This window comes from Choloepus didactylus, chromosome 20, assembly GCF_015220235.1.
Source record: "Choloepus didactylus isolate mChoDid1 chromosome 20, mChoDid1.pri, whole genome shotgun sequence".
Taxonomy (NCBI): Eukaryota; Metazoa; Chordata; class Mammalia; order Pilosa; family Megalonychidae; genus Choloepus; species Choloepus didactylus.
In genome coordinates this window covers 50,939,832-50,960,442 of record NC_051326.1, presented here as the reverse complement: position 1 = coordinate 50,960,442, position 20,611 = coordinate 50,939,832, and positions in this window count along the sequence as shown.

Sequence of the window (20,611 nt, the reverse complement as noted above, 5' to 3'; positions counted from 1 at the left end):
AGGTCCTATTTACAAATGGGATCACACCCACAGGAACGCAGGTTAAGATTAAGAACAATATCTTCTGTTGGGGTACATGGTTCAATCTACCACACTGATCAATACATTTTTTTGCTGGAAGTATGACTGAAATGAACCATTGGCCTGTATTAGTAGTACAATTTGGGCAGTACATACTAATTTTGACTCTCTTTGTTCTAAGAAATTAACATAAAAATGTTTTCTAAGCAGCTTAAGGCAGGGACCACAGCTCACTTGTTTCTCTCCACCACACTGACCAGTGTGGGTGGCCTAGAACAGCGCACAAGAGTGGGTTCAAGTAAATGTTCCATGAACACATGGACAAACCAGCTGGCCTTTGACAGAGGTGGCTAGGTAGTATGAGTCCAAACTCACACAGGAAAGGAAAGGAGGCCCAGAGAGGCTAAGGAGGCACAGGACCAGGAAACAGCATCACTATTAAGTGATCACACGTGCAAAAATGGGAGTTGCCTGCCCACCTTCCTTCCGCCACTTTCTAACCAGGTGACGAAAAATCCCTTCTCCTTTCCAGGCCTTTGTACGCTCATCTGAGAAACAAGGAGGCTGGGCTACACTCTCTAAGGCTCTGATTCCTGAGACCCAGTGGCCAGGGGTCTAGACCCAGATCCTCCTCATCCTTTCTTCCAGAGAAGAATCCAGTTTTGCCTGCTGGTGCCCTGCTCTCTCCTCGACCAGACAGAAAGCTGGAAAGGAGGGCTCGTGATTAGCGGGTTGTGTAGGAAAGCGGACAGGCAGCTCTGGCACGTGTCCTCCATCCTGCCACCTCCCACGCTGGGGCACAGAGCCGTCTCCACACCATGATTATGATCAAGGGCATGTTTATTCATTTCCCTCCCTCCGGGTGAGCCCTGAGAATTAGCTGCTGAGTGATATAGCGAGTGCTCCAGAGCTGTGACTTGGTGGCAAAGGCAATCCTGGGGGACTCCTCTCAAAGCCGGAGGGACCTTATCATCCTGTCTCGATGGCTCTTTCACAGCCTCCTTGAACTCACTCAGCAGAGAGCTTTCGGTTTGGTTTCATTTTTTTAATTTTTTATTATTATTTTTTAAACTAGCTTGCTTGTGTGCATGTATTAATATACAGGAGAAACTCTGCAGCTGGCCAGAGGGAAAATTTAAATTTATTTCGTTTTTAATCAGATAGACTCAAACAACCGCAGAGTGGCACACGGCACATTTGAGTGCTGGGGACAGAAACACTGTGTAGGGTCAGATATGGCTGAGAGACAGGGCCACACATCCCACCTTCCCAAGCTCAAGAATGTGCTGCCTCCCAGCCAGTGTCCACTCAGTTATTTCTGGGGTGCAACCCAGAGGCGGCACCCCACAGCCAATAGCCTGGTGCTCCCACAGTCAGCAGCATGTTGAACACATGGCTGGGGACATGGATTTGTCTTTGGTGATTCAGCCCTTTTTAATCTTCCCAACCACCCCACCCAACTTTTTGAATTTTTTTGCAGTTCCTCAGAGCTTGTGCGTCTCCAGTCTGCCTTTTGATAAAGGACATAGTGTCGCTTAGCGGAAGGAACCTGGGTTTTGCAGTCAGAGGCCCTGGGCTGGAAGCATGTTTGGGCTACTTTACTAATTGGGGCAATTTCCCTTATTTTCTGGGTGATTGTTGCATCATCTATAAAAAGGCAATAATGATCTCCTCCTCCTGAAGATGAAGGTTAAGTGGTATAATGAACGTGAAGTGCCTAGCACGTGTCGATGGTCAATACATTTTTAATTCCCTTCCTGTTTCCAAAACAAAAATCCCATGTTGGCCCCTCTCTAGGCTGACCGAGGTGGCTCTGTCTTCCTGAACCAGGGCATCCGGCCTTGGGTTTCTCTTTGGCAAGACTGTCTGGGCACGTGCTCTGCTCGAGGCACCTCTGAACAGCCCGTCAGACAATGGAAACACCTGGAAGCCTCTCAGCTTCTCCGTCAAAGGCACCGGGGCCAGTTCCCACGGAATTGGGACAAGCTCTGCAGCATCAATTAAGCATGGTGGCACCATTCTGTGCCCTGTCCTCCAGCCTCCATTCTAAGCCAGCATTTCATTGCCTCCGCAGTGTCACACTGTCAGCCAGGAAGATATAATTATATTCTGACCGGGGTGGGGGATTCACATCAGACGTTGTCATGAGCACTTAGCAGTTGGCTGTTCGAGTCGGTACTTTAACTGGGTCGGGAGGTAAGTGCTCTCTGCTGGCCTGGAGAATCCAGCTCCTCCCCTGTCGGCTCCTGGAATCTTCCCAGAAATGCACACGGAGGGTGTGGTCACAAAAGGGCAGGGGGAGAGGTGAGCAAGACTCTGTGGAGTAAATTGACAAGCTTGAACTCTTCTTGGGAAACTGAGCACAGGGGAGAGTGTGGAGGCTTTCTGGCTCACGTGGTCCTGCAACTTGTGGCAGGGAGGCGAAGGAGCAGAGTGGTTAGCAGGTGGGATCTGGCTTTGGTTCCAGCTCTGCCACCTGCCTGCTGAGCTTCAGGACCCTGACAACACTAAATGCCCCGTGCGTCGGTTTTCTGGGTTACGTGGTTAATAAAGTTTAATTATGTTTGTAAAATGCTTGTGGCACAGTCCCTGGCACATGGCAAGCAGCCTATTTAGTGGCTGAATGCTGCTTTTAGTTGTCTGTGAGAGTCACAGCTAAAAGATTTGCTGTCAAGCCAGAAAGGAAGGATTAATCCCTGAACTCAGAGGGGTCCGACTGTCCCCCTCAGGTATTTCTTTAAGAGGCTGTTACTGGCAGCTGCAAGAGGTTCTCTACAGAAGCCTAAAATCCAGGAGAGCTAGGTTGTTATAGTGGAAGTGATTATATTAAATATGCTGAATTTGGGGTCAGTAGTACCTGGAAATGAAATGGAGTCACCAAAATGAGGAAAACTCCACAGCAAAACTGAGAAGGAAATTTGGCTTTGGTGCTGCCAGGCCTTCCTTTCTGTATCTTTTCCTCAAGCCTCCAGTGGTAGATTTTCCAGTGCCCACCCACCCTTTCTCCCACCCCCATTAAAGCCCACCCCCTAGAAAGGGCCTGCCCTCAGTCAAACTGCATTGAGACCCCAACTCTCTGTGTTTCCTTCGGAGCAAGGACGGGTGTGGGTTGAAGGGAAAGGGGGATTTTCTTCTTAAGCCTTCCTGGAAACGATGATATGAAAGACCTTAACCCTGGAAAAGCAGTGTTGGCAGTGTATGGATGGGCGAAGAAGTGGCCGTGGGGATGCTTTCATCTCCAGACAAACCAGGAGCACCTGCCACCTCCATCTCCGCACTGGCTTCAGACCAAAGAGCTGGTGCTAGGCAATCAAACACAACCTACCTGGAAGACATGGAAATCCCAGCCTGGTCCTCCTCTCCCCAGAGCTCTTAGCTGGGCCCCAAGGCGCTTTCCCAAAGTTGATAGAGTCATTTTGTTTAATGTCATTGAAGATATCGACTGTGTCTATCTAGACGATTTTCATACTTCAGGGTAAGTTCCTGAGCAGGTTCCTGAATGGAGTCCCTTGTTTATGAGACTTATTCATAGCCCTGTGTCCACGGTGACTGGAAGTAGTAAAAATAGCTGCCACTTCCCAAGCCCCTAGTGTAAGCCAGGAACAGAACATGGAGCTAGGCATTTTACATGTATCTAATTCAATGCTTGTAATAATCCTATAACGTAAGCACCATCTTTCAATGTAGGTGAGAAAATTGAGGCCCTTCGGTGTTAATGAATTTGCCCAAAGTCCCATGGTTACTAAAGTAGAGTAACAGAGCTGGAATTCAAATCCTGGCTTGCCTGACTACAAACCCCCTCCCTTTCCCACTACACACCTACTGTTTCAGAACTGTCTTGGGAGTTTAACCCCACCTCTCAACTCCTATACACATGCGCATGCTTATAACCATGCATGGGTCTTGGCTTATCTTCCCATACCTGAGCACTTTTCTCTGTGACTTCATATCCAGACCAAAGAAAGGGATAGAACCCAAGTAGGTGGGAAAGAGGAAGCTCAGAACAAGGATAGGGGTGGCTTCATATGTTTGGGGAGCTGGTTGTGGAAGTGGAGGTGAGCCTATTTGAAGCTCAAGACAGCAGAGATCAATGGTAAAGTTAAAGGGAGGCAGATTTTAATTTGATAAGAAAAATAATATTTCGGTTCCAGGAATCAAGCTCAATGGAAAAGGTCCAACGGCAGATGGGCATGGCTGTGGGACACGGCACATGGCATGAAACATGACAGCTGTATGACTCTGTGGTCATGGTGGAAAGACTTGGGCTACTTTCCTCCTGATTTTATTGGTGTGTTCTCTTTGCATCTTCTCTGCACTAAACCTGTCTGTATTACCTACTTTCTCCATCCCATTCTCCTGGAAATAACCCTCTGTAATCACTATGTAGGGTATCTGTGAGTTTTTAAGTATTGGATTATGGCCATGTGCCAGCAGGGCTTCAGAAGACCATTTGGTCAGCCCCTTGTATCACAACCATGAAACCAAAGAGAAGTGAGTCAGCACAGGTTGTACAGCTAATAAGCCATCTTTGTGGGTATGAGGTAGTATCTCATGGTTTTGATTTGCATTTCCCTAATGACCAGTAATGTTGAACATCTTTTCATGTATTTATTGGCAAGTTGTATGTCTTCTTTGGAGAAATGTCTATTCAAGTGTTTTGCTCAGTTTTGAATTGGGTTATTTGCCTTTTTGCTGTTGAGTTGTAGCAGTCATTTATATATTCTGGATGTTAAACCCTTATCAGATATATGGTTAGTGATTATTTTCTTCCATTCCATAGGTTTTCTTTTCACTTTCTTGATAGTGTCCTTCGATGTACAAAAGTGTTTTTTTTTAATTTGGTGAAGTTCATTTTATCTATTTTTTCTTTTGTTGCTCCTGTTTTTGGTGTCATATCCAAGAAATCACTACCAAATCTCAGGTTATGAAGGGCTCCCCTCTCCATGTTTTCTTGTTAGGACTTTAATGGTTTTAGCCCTTATGGTTACATCCTTGATTCATTTAGAGTTAATTTTTGTGTATGGTATGAGGTAGGGGCCCAACTTCATTCTTTTGCAATTGGATATCCAGTTTTCCCAGCATCATTTGTTGAAGACACCACTGTTTCTCTAATTAATGTACTTGGCACCCTTGTCAAATATCAGTTGGCCATTGATATATGGGTTCTACTTCATTTTTAATATATTAAATTTAAAGCAGTTGCTTAATTTTTGGGTGAGACTTAGAGATTTGAGACATGGAGAGAAGACAACTTGATTTATGCTCATTGTTGAATTCTCTTTATCTAGCACGGTGACTGGTCTATAGACCTCTATTAAAGTTGTTACTAAGTGGGTAAATCAATTTAAATCGAAAAGTGATCTGCATCTTTATACAAAAACAACAACTTTTTTTAGAAAAGACTGTTAGACAAAGGATGACAACAATTAGATTTATTCTCAAAGCTTGATCTGCCACAGTTGTTTAGGGAAAAGTGGCATATGATCTGTCACTTTGGGCCCATGGGGAAGTAGTATATGATGCTATTCATTCAGCAGACCCGTATCGAGCTGGGTTAAGTTCTAGGAATATATAGCAAATAAGACATTGGCCCGGTGCTTGGAAAGCTCAAAATTTAGTCCATTAATTCCAAACAATGGCAAAGGAATGCCAGTAAAGGGCCATTCATATCCAGTGTGTGGACTCTGAATCCAGGGACTCATTATCCCAGCAGGGACGGTCCTCACTGGGGGCCCTGTGAGAGGAAGTGGGAAAATGGAAGGAAGTGGCAGCAGCCGCTGCAGATGCAGCCAAATGGCTCTGCTCCTCCTAAAAGCTGCTTGGGTCTTTCTCTTCTGCAGCAAAGCGATTTCTGAATAACCCTGCAGGCTTAAGAAGGCTCAGCTCCTACTCACATTCAGAGGGGCTAGTGCTTGGAGTGCCCGTCACATGGATAACTAAGATAAACTTAACATATTCAAAAACCTGATTGGGAATGGAGTTTCTCCATTTATGTTCTCTGAAATCAGCCCAGACCCTATCTCAAGGGGAAATAGTGGAGACTTAAAGGGGATGGAGCCTCTCCAGTCATATCTAACAAACAGGACTCCTTTGTCTTTACGACAGTCAGGCAATGCTCTTCATCCTGCTAAGTGCAATGGATCCTGTTTGACCTTCATGCATTCATGTATTAAAAACTGTTAATGTATGTTCCTTGTGAAATATTCAAGATCTTGGGTGTGATGAAACTGAAGAAAGAGTAAAGTGAAGTACTCCTTTGTTTAAACTTTGGCTTGTTGGGGGTAGTCTTGTTAAGAGAGAATTTATAGTGCCTTAAAAATCCAGTAGGGCAAAGAGCATGTGTGTTTCAAGAAATGATATATAGCAATGTATGGTGGAATCCATTATATGGCACCATAAAGCAGTCATCCTGTCTTGACTTGGATTGGAACTTGGCCAATTAAATTACCTTCCAAAGACACAGTGAAGAATCCTGAGGGCTCAGGTGGGTGCATGGATAGCAGCATGGTTGGTAGCTAAGGCAACAGGGTGCCTTCCAGGTGCTTCTGAACCACCTTTTCTTTCAAGCGCTTTCAAACCTTTCTTCCACCATCAGTGGCCAAAGTAGTGGACAGAGCATCTTTGCTTCCCTGTGACACCTGTGGCATTTTCCCGAAATCTGTATCTTTAAACGTGTTTCTTATGCATGAGATACATTCAAGCTCAGAGAAGAATATCTCTGCAATCCTCTCTTGGGATGAATTCAGTGGGAGCCCATTCCAAGAGAAGGGTGATCACAAAGTTAAAAGACAGCTGGATTAGGAGATAGGAGAGGGTTTTTGTTGTTGTTGTTATTGTTCAAAATTCTCCATTTCCTCATTGTGTGACTTCTGTGAGCATGTCTCTTCATTGATATCATGAGGATAGAATCTGTTCTGACTACCTAACAGGGTTTCTGTGAGAGTCAAATTAAACACTGCTTACTTAGAGAGGACTTGCAGAGCTTGGGATTTGTAGTCAGACCAACCTGGGCTTGTATTTCATACCTGCCACTTACTATCAGTGTTACCTTTGGCAAATTACTTACCTTCTTTGTGCCTCAGTTTCCTCATATGTAAAACAGAGTTAATAGTCCTGGCTTATATCAGGGGGTTCTCAGGCTTAATGAAATAGTTTATAAAACGAGAATAATGCCTGGCACAAAGTAGAACCCCAGGAAATGGTAGCTATTTTCAAAGTTATTATGATTATAGTATTATTATGACTCTTACTAGTGCTACGATTACTATTACTACACTGCACAGCGTGGAAAGCACATTGTAAACCATGAAGCCCTGTACTGATGTAAGGGATTATTACTGGATAATGTGTAGGCTATCCTGATGAAGGTCTGTAATTACCCAGAACTTGCCGTTGATCTTTCCCTGCCCATAACTCTTACAGAACAGCCACCTGGAGCTTTTTATATCGCATGTCATAAAAACAACTCTGATTGGATTCCTATGAAGTAGTGTATGTAATGGCCCTGCTTGTCACGGAAGCAGAATTCATTTCCACATTGGAAACGACCAGGGCTCTATCCACCTATTTCTACGTGACAGGTTAGTTTTGATTTGTATTTTGTAGTTACACACACAGGCATATATATTTGCATATAATAACTGTCTCGGGCACGGTATGCAACCATATTTAGATATGACTTCCCTTCCCTTCAAGTTGTTCTAGTGAAATATCTCTTACTTCTCCCAGATCGGGGGGAGGAGGGCATTTCTGTCTGGTCTCAGCATTCCCCATCCTCATCTTAGCTTTCTTCTTCTTAGTCAAGGCATTGATGAGTGCATGCATTCACTCATTCAGTTCAGCAAACATTTATGGAGTTCTCTTAGTACTGGCCACTCCAGTCAGCAAACCAGAGTTCGTGGCCCACCTTCTCCATGAAGAGCACTATGTTAGAACCTGAGAGAGAATGAACACATGACTCCTGTTTTGTTGAGGAAACTAAATGTAGAGCCATTAAGTGAAAGTGCAAAGCAGCAAATTATCCAAAGCAACACAATATGCACTAAGCTGGTTTCAGAAGTCCTGCAGGAACATACCCTCAAGCCTTCATAGACACAAGAGGGTAATTTGTACCAGGCGTGGGATTAGGCTTGGGGATCACACAGAATGTGGCATTTGCTCCCTATTCTTAGGGATCTCACAGTCTAGATGAGGAAGACAGTGGCAAACAGATGACTTAATTCTAACTAGAATCAAGTATTTCAAAAGAGGTGCAGAATGTTAACTGGCAGAGAGGCAAATGATGACATTTCAAGGGGCTTGGGGAAAATATGGAGCGAGAATAACCAAGGTATGTATATGGGGCAAGAAACAGGGATTCAGCTGAAAAGGATCAAGAGATGAAGTCAGCGCGACAGTGGATGGTTAATGGAGGTCTTGAATACTAGGCACGTGAGTTGAGTTGTATCTATGATAGGTAGGAAGGAGAGGAGTTGTGTGTGTGTGTGTGTGCGCACAAGGCATTCTCAGGCATTGAGAGATGACGGGAGAAAACGAATTGGAGGGATGTTTTTCCACCAACTGCATAAGATTACTTGAAGAAAAGGAGAGTAGCCAGGAGGTTGCTATAATAATTGTGGGTAAAGTGTTTCCCTTTTGTGCCAGTTTGAATGTATTATGTCCCCCCAAACGCCATTATCGTTGATGTAATCTTGTGTGGGCAGACTTATCAGTGTTAATTAGATTGGAATTCTTTGAATGTTTCCATGGAGATGTGCCCCACCCAACTGTGGGTGATGACTCTGATTGGATAATTTCCATGGAGGTGTTGGCCCACCCATTGGGTGGGTCTCAATTAAATTACTGGCACACTATATAAGATCAGACAGAAGAAGCAAGCTTGCCACAGCCAAGAGGGACTCTTTGAAGAATGCACAGGAGCTGCAGGTGAGAGACAGTTTGAAGACGGTTGTTGAAAGCAGATTTTTGCTCCAGAGAAGCTAAGAGAGGAAAAACACCCCAGGAGCAACTAAGAGTAACATTTTTGAGGAACTGTAGCCTAGAGAGGAACGTCCTGGGAAAAAGCCATTTTGAAACCAGAACTTTGGAGCAGACACCAGCCACATGCCTTCCCAGCTAACAGAGGTTTTCCGGACACCATTTGCCATCCTCCAGTGAAGGTACCTGATTGCTGACATGTTATCTTGGACACCTTATGGCCTTAAGACTGTAACTGTGTAACCAAATAAACCCCCTTTTATAAAAGCCAATCCATTTCTGGTGTTTTGCATTCTGGCAGCATTAGCAAACTAGAACACCTTTATACTGGTTCACTTGCAGAATGAGGGAGGAAATGAAACATCCATTGTAGAGGTAGAGTGGAAGATGAGATGAGGAGTGGATATGTGAGACGGAGAAAGAGATATCAAGGAATGACTCCGAAAGACCTGTCTAACCAAGCCTTCCAAGAAGACACACATCCCTAACCATTTTTGTGATCATAAAAATGCAGCAGAATTAAATCTTTCTTAGTGAAAATTTCATTCCAACATTCCACCCCACACATACCCCATCTGCAGAATATTCATAATTGATATTGGTGATTATGTCCCGGACTCAAAGAAGCAAATAGATTCAGTGAAACATCAGTGTTACATACATGCATGTACCTTCTAATTTATTGAAAGTAGGAACTCATGCAAGGCAGGTGAGTAACTCTCTTAAGGTTATCCAATCAATCAAGTATCCTTTCTCTAGCCATTCCAGTCACCAAAGGGTTTACTAAACTCACTTTTTAGATTATAACAACAAAACCAAGACATTGCATAACATAAATTATTCTCATATATAAATCAATATCTTTTCCATTGTTCTCCCTTCTATAGGGAAGACAAAGATTTCTAATTTATTTCTCTTTCCTTCTGTGTATAAGCTAATTTTTTCTTGTTATAAAAACAAAAGAAAATTCTAATTTGTTGCCTTGGAGCAAGCCTCAGAATATAACCTGCATATATCGTGCAAACTCTGGAGACTACAGAATCAAGTTCAGTTGACCTCATGCCACAAATTAAGCTCCAGTCCACTTAAACTGCCAACAACAATAAATTAAGCTATTGCGCTTAAAGGACATTTGGAACGGCATTGGGCAGGATCAAGGGGTCTATTAAGTGAAAAGCACTTAGTCCACCACTCCTGTTGCCCATCCTATTGAAGGGTGCTTGCTGCCTACTTTTCCTTAAAATTTGTAGTATTCGAATTTTCACTTCAGCAAGTTGATCATCAGAATGAAGCCCCAAGGTGGTGAAAGTTCATGTTTCTCTTGGCCATTTGACATGAGGCCATGGGTAAGGGTTATAAGTCAAGACAGTTACCTTTTAAGAAATGACATTAAAATTCTCTAAAGTAAGACCTGTATGGTAAGAGGTGAGCTAGATTGCAATACACATTTCTGAGGGTTGGTATTCTTATTTTCCTTTTAATTTGAGGTATTATTTTTTCTGGCACTTTTTATACCCTAAGTCTAGTAATGGTTTTTGTCACATAATGGCACAACGTATAGAATAGAAAGCTTACAATGGGGTGACCTAGAGGTGACTAAAACTCAAATGAGTTGGAAGTTTTAGTAAGCTGATTAAATATTCCATATTAATATAACCATCTTGAAATATATTAAACTCTTGCAGAAAATGCTCATCTTTTTCCACAGGAAATTGTCAGTTATTCTAAGGTTATGGAGTGGGCAAGACCTCCCAATTCTCTTTCCTTTTCCTTTTTTTTTTTTCTATTCTTCTCTTTCTGTCTTTTATTTTTATCCTACCTACAGGTATTTGAGGTGGCTTATAAAATAAATTATAATTCACAATGGGGTAATTGGAAATAAAAGCAGAATGGAGAACCTATGAATGAGCATAGAGAACCATCAAGTTCTCAGCACTGATTATAATTTAGCACTAAATCATATTCTAGAATTCTATCACCCGTACCCTCCCCCTCCCCATAAATGACATTTATAATGAAATTTCTCCCTTTAGTCACCAGAATGTTTCACAAATTAATGGAAACCTATAAAATTTAAAAGCAGGATGAAACAACTGGATCGAAGCTGGAATTTAGTAACAAATGCTGCATTTGTACATTTAGGCATTTTATTGGAAAGGATTGGTGGGCAACTTGGGCATGTACAGTACGCTGTCTGCATGCTTGACTACACCCCATCAGCTGCGTCAAGCAGACACATGGATCTCACTCAGGGCGTTCGGAGGTAACGGACAAACACTCCAGGATGCGGCCTTTTCATCCACTGGAACTCACTGGTAGAATGGATACTCTTCCCCTCAGCCAGGGTCGAATGGTGAGAGCCCTCTCCTTCTGCTCAGACTTAACTGGGCAATCACAACAGTGTAAGTCCCTAGGCTAGGGATTCCCCTCCATGTGTACTGGTGGCTGGGAGTTGGCTTTAAAACTTTGTCTTTTCTTTTACTCATCTTCTGTGATCTCTGTGTAAAGGCCCACTTGTTTAGAGGAGTAACAATAGATGCCTATTTTTACCTTTCAGACAAGAAGGTTAGTCTTTAATTAGGCTAAAACATAGGAAAGCATGGAAAACAAAAAGCTAAACAGATATATTTGCTGAAATGAACTTATTCTCAGAACTAAGATCTAGTTCTTGCAACTAAAATTGCTTCTTCTATAAGGGACTCAAGTAACATGGTGGACAATCTATTCAACCCCAGTTTATCCGTTAGATAGAAATGCTGTTCAAATGGATGATTCTTTTATTGATCCTTCACAGAAGGCTGAGATTGTAATATTGAATCACAACACGGTGAAGGGATTACTCAGGAGGGCTAAGAAAATCGGATCCAGGAAGCAAGTACTCTGTTAAGTTCCCAAAGTCCTATCCTTTACTGCACAGAACAGATAATGCTAGACTTCTTTTAAGGCAGGTTATGTAGCTAAATGAATAGTGGATAATATATTTTTAAAGAATTTTTGTTCTGTTCTTATGTTGCAACCACCACTGAAACTTTTCCAAAATGCCATTCAATTGTGAAAAGACAAACCATGGAAATCCCTGGCCGGCAAGGGTAGCGATATTAGCTTCAAACTGAAGTTTGAATGGAGAAAGAACTAAAAAAATTTGAATAAACACATATTCATACAGAATAAGATGTCAGGAGTCCAAAGCCTGACACTGAAGACCCTCTACTTTCTGGCCTAATGTCCATTTCACCTCCCACTTGTCTATGTGACCCTTTCCTCCCCCAAAACTAGTTTTTCACTGTATTCCTTGCCACACCCCCCATCTAGGCTTTTCTGGTTCACTGTCTTTTCTCATACACCCACTCACCAAATTCTTCCACTTCCCTTGACTTACCTCATGTTTTAAGGGCCCCTCAAGTTTTAACCCATCCATGAGCTCTTTCTTGTCCATTTGAATGAGCAGGATTTTCTCTCCTTTGGACTTCTTTTAGCCATTGTATTGCTACTTATATCTTAAATTGCTACTTATCCATCTTAAAATTTGTTTTTTTTTTAAATCTAGTTTTAAATTTTACATACAAGATGGTGGCATAGAGAGGAGTGAAATTTAGTTAGTCCCCTGGAGCAACTAACAAACAACCGGAACAACTAGTAAATAATCTGGAATAACTGCTGGGGGACAACCGTGACTGTCCAAACATTGTACACCAACTTGAATTCAGTGGAATGGCTGAGATCGCAGAATAAAATCTGTAAGTAAAAACTGCAGACCCACGCCATGGGCCCCTTCCCCCCAAGGCAGGCTGTGCCAGTTTGATTGTATTATGTCCCCCAAATGCCATTATCTTTGATGTAATCTTGTGGGGGCAGATGTTATTAGTGTTGATTAGATTGTAATTCTTTGAGTGTTTCTTTGGAATGCGCCCCACGCAGCTGTGGGTGATGACTCTGATTGGATAATTTCCATGGAAGTGTTGCCCTGCCCATTCGGGGTGAGTCTAAGTTGAATCACTGGAGCCATATAAATGAGCTGACAGGCAGAAGGAACTCAGTGCAGCTGTGAGTGAGTTTTGAAGAGGAGCTACAGCCAAGAGGGACACTTTGAAGAAAGCACAGGAGCTGCAGATGAGAGACATTTTGAAGATGGCCATTGAAAGCAGACTTTTGCTCCAGAGAAGCTAAGAGAGAACAAATGCCCCTAGAGCAACTGAGAGTGACATTCTGAAGAGGAGCTGCAGTCTAGAGAGGAACATCCTGGGAGAAAGCCATTTTGAAACCAGAACTTTGGAGCAGACACCAGCCACGTGCCTTCCCAGCTAGCAGAGGCTTTCCAGATGCCATTGGCCATCCTCCAGTGAAGGTACTTGATTGTTGATGTGTTACCTTGGACACTTTATGGCCTTAAGACTGTAACTGTGTAACCAAATAAACCCCCTTTTATAAAAGCCACTGTATCTGTAGTGTTTTGCATTTCAGCAGCATTAGCAAACTAGAACACAGGCTGAGCTGCAAAACCTCGCTGTAGGAGAAACCACCAGTCCCTGTTGGGAGCAAGCGAATATAGCTCAGCCCAGCTCCAACTGGGGTCTTAACTAACAAATGTGGACTGCTGAATGCAAGGTACAAACATAGACAAACCCCCAACAAGCAGACAGAGGCTTTTAGTGATGAATGACCTTAAAGAGTCAAAAAAGTCCTGTGTCCCAGGAAAGGGAGCCCAGAAAACCAGGTGTTATCTCTGACCGATGGGTGAAACTGGGGGCCATGGACTGGTTCTGAAAGAGAGCTTTCTTTCCCTTTTTCTCTCTCTCAACCTGAGTGGCTCAGTGGAGAGAGCCTCAGCCATTTTTGCTCTGACTCAGACAGCGGTGGAGTTAACAGAGTCAAAGAGACAAAGAAGCAATTCACTTGCAGCAGATAACTCCCTTGGGGAGGTGCATATTCCCTAAGAAGAAGGAGATGGGGCCCACCTCTACTGCCACCTTCCCTTCAGAACTCAGACCCCAGGCCCTGGGGGAAAACAGTCAAAGCAGAAACTAAAGGGGGCCACACCTTCTTACACCAGTCAGGAGTGACAGGCTGACAGGCACCATCTGCTGGGCAGGTTAGGAAAAGTATGGCAGCTAGACACCTCATAGGAAAGTCAGTCAATCTCTAAGACACATCCACAGGGAGACTTGAAACTGAATATAACCCCACTCTAAGATCTGAACCCGTTCTGGTCTGGGAAAATCTGATTAGGGTAACCAAGGAAACCAGATGCCTAGACAACAGAAAACTATAAACTACACTAGGAAAAACAAAGATATGGTCCAGTCAAAGGAACAAACTTACACCTCAATCAAGATACAGTTGAGATATTTTTTCACTTTATTGAAACAATCAGTTAAAGATTTTCAAAGAAATATGCTAAATCAAATAAAAAACCAAATCAATGAGTTCAGGGGAGATATGGCAAAAGAGATGAAGGATATAAAGAAAACACTGGGTGAACATAAGGTAGAAATTGAAAGTTTGAAAAAACAACTGGCAGAACCTATGGAAATGAAAGGCACAACACAAGAGATGAAAAACACAATGGAGACAAACAACAGCAGATCTCAAGAGGCACAAGAAAATACTCAGGAACTGGAGAACAAGACACCTGAAATCCTATACACAAAAGAACAAATAGGGAAAAGAATGGAAAAATATGAGCAACATCTTAGGGAATTGAGTGACAACATGAAGTGCATAAATGTATGTGTCATGGGTGTCCCAGAAGGAGAAGAGAAGGGAAAAGGGTCAGAAGCAATAATAGAGGAAATAATCACTGAAAATTTCCCATCTCTTATGAAAGACATAAAATTACAGTTCCACGAAGCACAGCGTACCCCAGAGTAGATCTGAATAGACCTAAACCAAGACATTTAATAATCATATTATCAAATGTCAAAGACAAAGAGAGAATCATGAAAGCAGCAAGAGAAAAATGATCCATCACATACAAAGAAAGCTTGATAAGACTATGTGTGGATTTCTCAGTAGAAACCATGGAGGCAAGAAGGAAGTGGATTGATACATTTAAGAAACTGAAAGAGAAAAACTGCCAACCAAGAATCCTATATCTGGCAAAACTGTCCTTCAAATATGAGGGAGAGTTTAAAATATTCTCTGACAAACAATCAGAGAGTTTGTAAACAAGAAGAAAGGGAGCACTATAGACAGATAGGAAAAGAAAGGAGTGAGAGGTTTGGAACACAATTTTGGGTGATGGTAGCACAGCAATGTAAGCACACTGAACAAAGAAGACTGTGAGTATGGTTGAAAGAGGAAGGTTAGGAGCATGTGGGACACCAGAAGGAAAAAAGAAAGATAAAGACTGGGACTGTATAACTCAGTAAAACCTAGAGTGCTCAACAATTGTGATAAAATGTACAAATATGTTTTTACATGAGGGTGGTATTGGGGAAGAAATACAATCAATGCAAACTAGAGACAATAGTTAACAGAAATATTGTATTATGCTTCCTTTACTGCAACAAAGGCAATATACCAAAGCTAAATGCCTGTAAGAGGGGACATAAGGGAGGGGTATGGGACTCTTGGCATTGGTGATGTTGTCTGACTCTTTTATTCTACGTTAGGTTAACTCTATCTTTCCTTTTGTTGCTTTTTAGCTGTCTTTTTTTTCTTTCTTTTCCTTTTTCTTTTGTCTCTCTAACTTCTTTGACTCTTCCTCCTTCTTTATGGAGGAAATAGAGATGTCCTTATATAGATAGTGGTAATGGTGGTGAATACATAAATATATGACTATACAGGGAACCACTGATTGTTTACTTAGGACTGAAAGGATGGTGGGTGAACAAAACCATCTTTAAAAAAAACAGGTTGATGAAGAAACCTTGAGGGTACAATGTTGAGTGAAATAAGTCAGACACATAAGGACAAATATTGGTCTCACTGATATGAACTAATTATAATATGTAAACTTATAGACATGAAATATAAGTTACCAGGATATAGAATGAGGCTAAAGAATGGGGGAGCGGTTGCTTATTATGAGCAAAATGTTCAAGTGGGTTGAAATGGACAGAAGTGATGGTAGCACATTATTGTGAGAATAACTAACAGTGCTGAATGGTGTGTGAATGTGGAGGAAAGGGGAAGCTTAGAGTCACATATGTCACCAGAAGGAAAGCTGGAGGTTCAAAGATGGGAATGTATAAATGGTGAATCTTGTGGTGGACAATGTTAGAAATCTCTCTCATGAACTAGAACAAATGTATGACACTATAACTAGAATTTAATAATAGAGGGGCATCTAGGAAAAAATATATACCTGTTGCAAACTATATGCTACAGTTAGTATTTTAACATTCTTTCTTCAACAGTAATAAATGTACTATACCAATACTATGAGTCAATAATGGAGGGGGTGGTTAGGAGTATGGGAGGATTTGAGTTTTCTTTTTTGTCTTTATTTCTTTTCTGGAATAATGAAAATGTTCTAAAAATTGAAAAAAAAATTAATTGTGGTGATGGATACACAGCTGTATGATGGTACCACGGGCAATTGATGGTACACTTTGAATCTTTGGATGATTGTGTGGTATGTGAACAATCTCAATAAAATTAAATTAAAAAAATACATACAGTAAAATACACTCTTTTTAGTGTAGAAACTATGAGTTTTGACAAATGCATACTTGTGTAACCACAACCACGATGAAGATGCAGAATAGTTTCATCATCTCCCCAAATTCCCCTGTGCTGCCCATTTGAGTCAAGTCTGCCTAAATCTGGACAATCACTGGTCTATTCTCCATTCCCATGTTTTGTCTTTCCAGAATGTCCTCTAATCTATGAACACTATATATCTCTTCATTTATTTATCTCTTCTTTCATTTATTTATCCATGTTTTGTAGCTTTTAGCTTAAGGATCCAGAACATATTTTGTTAGATGTTTTTCCTCAATATTTCCTATTTTTGATGCTATTGGAAATGGCAATGATTTTTAATATTTTTGAATTCCAATTGTTTATTGCTAGTAGAACTATGTAGAATAGAACTATGTAGTTGTAGAGTATAACGTCAATATACCAAAATCAATCATAGTTCTATAGAATAGAACTAAGTAGTAGAACATAGAACTATGTAGCAGAACATAGTTCTATTCTATAGAACTATGATTGATTTTGGTATATTGACCTTACACTCTACAACTTTGTAAATTCACTTATTTCTAGGAAATTTTTTTTGTAGATTACTTGGAATTTCCCAGGTGTACCATCATGGTGGATGCAAAATAGAGGCAGTTTTATTTCTTCCTTTCCATCCTATATGGCTTCTATTTCTGTTTCTTACTTTATTGCGCTAGCTAGGACCTCCAGTGGAGTGTTGAAAGGAGTGGTATGGGATAATATCCGTGCTTTGTTCTTGATCTTAGTGGCATAAATCATTTAGTCTTTGACCATTTAATGTGATGTAAATTTTAGGTATTTTGAAGATGTGTTTTCTTAGTTTGAAGAATTTCCTTTCTATTCCTATTTAGCTGTGAGTTTTTAATCATGAATAGATGTTGAATTTTGTTGATTTTTTTTCTTCACCTGTTGATATGATCACGCAGCTTTTCTTCTTTTGTCTGTTAATGTAGTGAATTACACTGACTGATTTTCAAATGTTGACCAGCTTTACATATGGGGATGAACACAGTTGGTCATAATTTACTATCCTTTTAAAATATTACTGGATTTGATTTGCTAATATTTTTTTGAGGATTTTAAAATCTGTGTTCATCAGGTAAAATGGTCTGTCATTTTCTTTTACTGTAATATCTTTGTCTGGTTTTGGCATCAACACAACACTGGCCTCATAAAATTAGTTTTAAAGTGTTTCCTCGTGATAGTTTGACACTGTATATATCCCAGAAAAGATCATGTTCTTAGACTTAATCTGTTCCTGTGGGTGAGACCTTTCATTAAGTTATTTCAATTGAGATGTGATTCACTTCATTCAAGGTGGGTCTTAATATTCTTACTAGTGTCCTTTATAAGAGGGTAAAAGACAGAGAGAAGACACAGAAAAAGCACAGCATGACTCAGAAAAAAAAGCCAGAGAAGCTGAGAGAGGACACGCAGAAACAGAATAAAACCCACAGACAGAGCAGCCAGAAGCTGAAAGCAATGAAACCCAGGAGAGAAAGACCAGCAGACATTGCAATTTGCCTCAACATGTGACAGAGGGGTCCAGATATTATCTGATGATGCCTTGATTTGGACATTTTCACAACTTCAGAGCTGTAAACTTATAAGTTAATAAAGCCCCATTGTAAAAGCCAACCCATTTCTGGGTTGCAATTTGTCTGCTTTAGCAAACTAAAACGCTCCTCTTCCATTTTCAGGAAGCAAGTGTGTGAAATTGGTTTCATGCCTCTCTTAAACATTTGGTAGAATTTTCCAGTAAAATCTTCTGGACTGGGAGTCCTCTTTGTCAGGAGGTTGATATTATCCCATAGGTTTTTAAGACTTGCTTCATTTTTTAAAATCACTCTTTTATCTCTCTGTTCTTCAGATGGGTTAATTTCTACTGTTTTATCTTCAAGTTCGCCGACTTTTTTTTTTTTCTGTAATCTGCATTATTCTATTGAGGCATTCTTTTTTTTTTAACTTATGATATTATATTCATAGTCCTGAAATTTCCATTTGATTCTTTTCATCATTTCTACTTCTCTACTGAGATCCTTCCCTTTATTTCAAGAGTATTGAGTGGTTATAATAGCTGCTTTAAAGTCTTTGATGATTCCAACATCTGTGTCATCTTGAGGTTGGCATGTATTAATCGTCTTTACCCTTGAGAATTTGTCAAATGTTGTTCTTACTATGTCAAGTAATTTTGGATTATATCCTAGATATATTGAATAGTATGCTGTGAGACTCTGAGTTCTGTTTAAATCAGTGGTCTCAACCAAGAGGTGATTTTGCCCCAGAGGGGACATTTGACAATGTTTGGAGAAAAATTTGGTTGTCCCAATTGCATGGTACTACTGACATCTAGTAGAGAGAGGCAAGGGATGCTGCTAAACATCATACTATGCCCAGGACAGCCCCCCACAAAAGGAATTATCCAGTCCCAAATGTCCCAAAGTACATAGGTTTAGAAACCTTTGTTTAAATCTTCTGGAAAATGTTAAGTTCAGACCACAAGTTCTGTCTCACTGTCTATGTACGGTGTTTTAATATCAGTTCAGTTTCAAAGCCGTTGTTATGATTCTTTGGTTATTTTCCATGCATACACAGCTTTGAGGTAAGACCAGGACTTGTTTTAGTTCATATACAGAATTAGGGGATCTTCTTCTCCAGCTCTCTGCTCCCCAAGATTTCCTTAATACTCTGTTGATAACAAGGGACCCTTTCCCAAGTCCTTTGGCTAAAAAGTTCTGGTTTCTCTCAGAGTCTTAGATTCATACTTCCCTCATGCACTGTATTGCAGTTTCATATAACTGGGGCTATTTTCAGGGCAAAGTGGCAAGAGAAAATAAAGAAAAATATAATGTGAACTCTCCTTAATTACTTGGAATACAGAGGTCCATTCTTTTAGCTTCTCTGGCCAGAGAGATGTTTTCTTCCTCAGCATTTTAGGTGCTGACACCACTGCCATGGTTGTGAGAGTGCAGCCTCATGCTTGGGGCTGTCTTTGAGGCAAGTTCAGGAGAGACAAAAGAGGATAGAAACACCCCATGACTACACCTTACACTCCGCGGCTCTCAAAATTCCTCTTTTCCAGTTCCCTGGCCAAAAAGAGTGTTTTTCTTCTAATATTTTTTTCATCTGTGCTCACTGAACAGTTCTGGGACTCAAGCTGTCTTTAGGACAAAGTTGATAAAGGAAGAACAAAACCAGTAAGTTCCTTGCTGTACTGGATTTCAAGTTTTGACTGTTCTTCCAGTTCTGACTTCCTTTCCCAATCTGCCTGCAATTTTTTTTTTTAACTTTTTAGAATCCTCAAGTACTTGCAATTTATATTCTGTCTACTAATTTTTAGTTGAAATCTCTGGGAAAGATAGCCTGTAGTGGGCTTGCTCCATCTTTGTTGACATCAGAAGTGATTTTTTTCTTTTCTGTTTTTTAAGAAAGAGAAAGGGAAGGAAGAAAGTCAGTGAATCTGATTGGTAAGCAGTTTTTCTTTAGAAATAATTAAACAGTGATTTCCTCTCTCTTAATCCTTTGAGGTGGTAGGTTGGTTGACATAGGTGTTTTATATTTTATTTTTCTCCTATGATACTTCTCCTGAAGAAGGCTGATGGAATAGACATTCCAAGTATGGAGACAAGAAAGTAGATCTGGTGTTCTAGCTTCAGTGACTCACTGGGACTCATGTATATTCCACATTTCTGAGCTTCTCTTGTAGGTAGTTGTGGCTGTTTGAGTTCTGGCAAAAAGTGAGTGTAGCAATGAGTTGTATGACTTCTAGGTCTTGCCCCAAAACAGCTTGTGCTGTCCTCCATGCTTTGGTCTTTGTTTATTGCCTAGCTGAATGCTAATGGTTTAGTAAAGAACTCCAAGGATGCTCCAGAAGAGAGCAGAGCCACAATGGAAAAACCTTGGATCCCTGAGCCATCACTTTGAGATGTGCCCATGGTGGTTGCCT